We start from the raw sequence: 4,863 nt of genomic DNA on the forward strand, positions 1-4,863 counted from the left end.
ATCCCCCTCCTACCCCCTCCCTCCTGCTTATCCATTAACTAGCACCATGGTTACATCACCAACAGCTAATGCTCCATTTTACATCTCCAGTGGCCAAAGACCCTATAGAAACAGATTACTCATGTTCGTCTTCATATGTCCTAACACCAAATATAAGTGGCTTTTATTCTAGTCTCCCGTCATAATTGCCTGCTGTATCATCATCATCTCATGTACAGTGTTGGCTATGCATCTGTTTGTTTACCCACTAACTGCTGGACTGTCCATCTTCAGCGTGATTGTGTCATAAGCTGAGGTCAGAGAGTTTAGCATGAGTCACTGACAGCTCATGCAGTGTGATGGTTTGAAGACCTTTTGATGGGTTCATTATAATCAGAGCTGTGGTGTGTCTGGGCCCAGATGGCAGCAGTGTTTACACTAACGGGATTAGGATTAGCTCCAGATTAGACAGGCGAGTTGAAAGGCCTGCTCTGCTGACACGACATGGCCGCCTGGGCCCATGCTAACCCTCCCAAATTTATCTCAGATACTAGTAACCTACAGCAGACAAGATTGCTGTTGGCCACAAAGGGTAAAGAAGGTGCTTGTGGAAAGGGGCAACTACAAACTACAACAACACAACAGATTCCTTTGTGCTGGACAACAGGTGCTGCACAGGACCAAATGACACTTAGTGTGTTTATTTGGTTTTCAAGGCAGACCACTTAGTTGGACTGGCTGAGGTTTAAAGCAAAACACAGGGTTGACACCAGTCAGCTGGGGCCACATGTATCCAGAGAGCGAGGAACATATACAGCCTGTTCCAATTGAATCATCACCGTTATGTAACCCTGGCCTTAGGATGGGGAGGGTGAGCAACACAGAGAGGCAGAGAAACTGAGCTCAGAAGACTGACCTAGATCAGCAAATGCTGGAGATAAGTACCTGAGGGGAGGGCAGGAGCCAGCAGACTGATTCTGAGGGGGACAGCCAGAGAAGAGAAGGAATAGAGAGGAAGACAGGGAAACAAGAGGACAGTAGGAAAGACAGAGAAACAGGAAAACAGGGAGTAAAAGAGTATGATTTCTTGCATGCCAGCATATTCATGTGGTTTGTCTGTGGTGGGCTCACAGCCTCATTAGGATCAGATGGACAGTGGCCGCCACAGCCCCGGCTGAGCTCCAGTGACACAACCAGGCTGGAATGTGGGTCAGTAGGCAGAGAGATGGAGGACTGCAACCGGGGAAAGTTTCTGCAAGTATTTTTGTGTGTGTGTGTGTGTGTGTGTGTGTGTGTGTGTGTGTGTGTGTGTGTGCGTGTGCCCTCACAAGCAGATGTGAGTATCTGTGTCTGTTCCCGCTTGTGTTCTCCCCATCTTCCTTGACCGTCATCCTCTTGAAAAACAGAATAAGGGGAAGGGTGTGTGTTGAGTGTTGAGTAAGAGAGAGATGACAATGAGTCCACTTCTCCTCTCTCCAGATGACTACGATTCCCACAGCGCATGTAACCACCCGATATTGCTCCTAATGGGAGATTATTCAATTCCACTACAGCTCATTCTCACACAGGAGATCATAAGGTTATCCTAAGATAAGCCTGTTTCTCTTCCGCCTGTATTATATGGCCTATATTCCCCCACATGTAGGTCAGGGATAAGCAGCCAGTTCAACCATGCTCTTAGAATCACAAACCAGCGCAGTGTGTTTATGGTCCGCTTCCTCCTCTGCCCCTCTGTGTAAACACGCAATATACACACGCCATACAAACCAGGCCAGTCAGAACACAACCAGTTAACATGGTGGAAATATTGCTCAATGTGCCTGTGTGTCTGTGTGTTTTTTTCTCTTTTAAAGTGCAGAGGTAAGAGGTTCATCACAGTGACAGCTAGGGGATGTTAACAGTTGCGAAAGTTTACCCTCCCACTTTCCAGAAACACAGATGCACTTCATGAGTTGCTCAATTAAAAGCCTGCTAAGGTAAGCTGCCCGTCTCACTGATCCTGACTTTTCAAACTGCAGACCTGCACTAGTTTGACCTCAGTGGAGGTTTTATCAGCAAGAAATGCCTGAGTGGCGAGTATGACTGGTAACATTTCTTGTCAGGGCGACTTGCCAAAGATAAGACGTGCTCATCTGCTTTTGTGTTTCTCCGCAAAAGTTTTTACAGATTGAGCCATTGTTTTAGGGTGATGTATGACCAAGGCAACACATGCACAAACACAGGGATTATACAATTTGTTGCTTATCACACATATAATTAAGTGAATTACACTCATCAGTGTGTAATTTCTGCAAGTGTCAGTGCTGTTTTAGGCTCCCAGGGAACTGTCCTTTCTTAGCCCAGCCAGTTGCACAACTCTGACCCACACATTATTTGAATTATTCATCCAATTATCCTATTAATCATGCTAACTATTCAATCAAAGCATTTCCCAGGCAGCAATGCACGCTAAAGCTGCATGCTCTATTAAAATATTAATTCCAAATGGTAGGTGCTCTGTCAAGGCCATATCCCCTAGTGTCAGAGGGAATACGTTTATACACTCAAGAAGAAGAGGAAAGATCAATGAGATTGTTTTTATACAAGTGTGAGTGTGTGTGAAGACAGAAGATGTATAAATCAGAGAGAGGCTACTCTCCCCCCAGCCAAATCATCATTTCTCCACAGTCCCACCCTGATCGCACACATCACACACTTCTGTCCTACCACCAGCAAAGCGGTCACATGCTGTCCTTTACCCCAGGAATACATAGATCTCTATGACACAGCCATTCGCGGATCTCCACTCACACACCCCAGATACTCAGCATAGGGGACCACAACAGGTTGCAGCTGTTTGGCACTAAAGGGCTTTCTTTACCTGCACAAATAAATGCAGCTTGCAGATGTGAGGGAATAAAACACACATGCTCTAAAAGGAGACGGCTGCAGCATGAGCATGTGTGTGAAAGTGATCACAAATGCACTTCAGAGTATGCTCTGTGTGGGTGTTGCATGAACTTGAGAGCAGAAAATCTGGTCTGGCAAGTTAACCGTCAGAACACAGCATCCCACAGGACAAAGAGATTCTCTTACCTCATTGTTTCCTTTAGGAAAAACCCTGCCTTTTTAAACACAGGAGCACTATAACCACTAAGTGTTTATGGTGAACCACTGAGAAACTTTGGTGTCTTTTCATCTTTTAATCCCAATCAAACACTCACAGTGTGTGAATTGAGTCAATTCTACCACAATTTCTTTAAAAAAGAAAAAAAAAGAAAAGAAAAAAAACGTTTATTTTTGTTTCTCAAAAAGAAAAAATTAGCCTGAGATTTGATGTTTCCCACAAACACCAGCAGTATTTTCATTTGCCTCCCCAAAAAAAGACTGTGGTCTCAACCCTGTGCATGCTGGTGGTGGTTAGTTGCATTGCCCTGAAATTAACCACCCACTTCAACAACAGTAAATCTCTTGGGAAAAGTCTTTGAACCTGGGTTACATTATTTAATGAACTACTTATTTCCTCCTCTTGTGCAGGATCACTTCAGATTTTGTGGTTGGGAGGTAACAGGAAAAGTATCAGACAGGTTGCTCCTATCTGATCCAAGACCTGATATCTGATTTTTCTTTTCACTTCCTTAAGTATGAACAACACAGCAGCTACAGCTGATGTTAATCAAAGGAGTCATTGGTGTTTACAACAAGCAGACTTCATCACAAGTTCACACAGGTTTGTATTAACTGAAAGGGTGAACCTTTCGTTCTCAATTTATCAAGAAAATAGGACGACTAAAAATCACTCAGTACTGTAGAAATATAACTTTTTTTCATGATAAAATCATTTATCTCTCTCAACTGAGCCTCGAAAGATCAATTGCTGATTTTGTAAAGGAAATATTCAACTGTGCCAGAGAATAGTGCCCTCAGGGCTGAAAATGGGGCCTAGAGAGTGAACACAGGCAGGTGAAACACCAACTAGTCCCAACCATAACAAAGACCAGCGAGGTGTGAGACGGTTGGAGTTCAGGGTGTGCCTGGCTCGTCTGTCAGGCCGTACTTGAACCAAATGCTTGTTTTTAGTTTATTAAACAAATGACTGGAGCTCAAACCTGACTCATCCAGACTTGCAGAGACTCGCTGATGAGGAAATTGATAGGGCAGCAGCATCACACATATGCAAGAATTTTCCTCATGTTAGGCATCTAGATCAGTTTTATACAGAATAAATCCCACGAAGGAAGTGGATAGAAACACACTGTCCCGCTCAAATTTTGACTCATGATGTTGCCTTTCTTCAATCCAGTGTAAGAATACTTTGATTTATTATTCCTTTAAATCCAAACTTTTCATCCATCAAAACTTAAAAAAATAAATAAAATTAAAAAAATCAAAAAAAAAAATCTATGAAATCTGCCTTTAGAAGACTGTGTTCCTCTTCTCTCACAAGTAGCTCTCTGGGGGATAACAGCTCCATGTAGGGAGTCTAACTATTAATAAAGGGTGGTAAAAGTGCTGTCACACAACAAATACGAGCCTCATGAACCAGGACAATATGTTAGTCTCAAACACACACATGTAGAAATTACTTAGAGATTTTCACTTTTTCCATTTATAGGTAATTTTACAGCCACTTGCATGACGCAGTGCTGCTCTCTGACTGCATACCTGTGTAAATAGCTGCACTGAATCCAAGTAGCAGTTCACACAACCTTTGTCTCCAAACCCAGGGGACTGTTCTAAAGATACCGATAGTATGTATGCGCGTGTGTGTGAGTGTAACCTACTTCAGAGCACATCAGGTGCCCAGCATGCAGCAGCCACTGCAGAGGGGAGGATCCACGACGGTATCACACACACTCTCCTCAAGGGCAAGTCTCAAGGACAAACTCAGTCTAACCTTCTGCA

The sequence above is a fragment of the Seriola lalandi genome, unplaced genomic scaffold, assembly GCF_002814215.2.
Source record: "Seriola lalandi dorsalis isolate HSWRI2012SDOR001 ecotype SW California unplaced genomic scaffold, Sedor1 jcf7180002053982, whole genome shotgun sequence".
In the NCBI taxonomy this organism is placed as follows: Eukaryota; Metazoa; Chordata; class Actinopteri; order Carangiformes; family Carangidae; genus Seriola; species Seriola lalandi.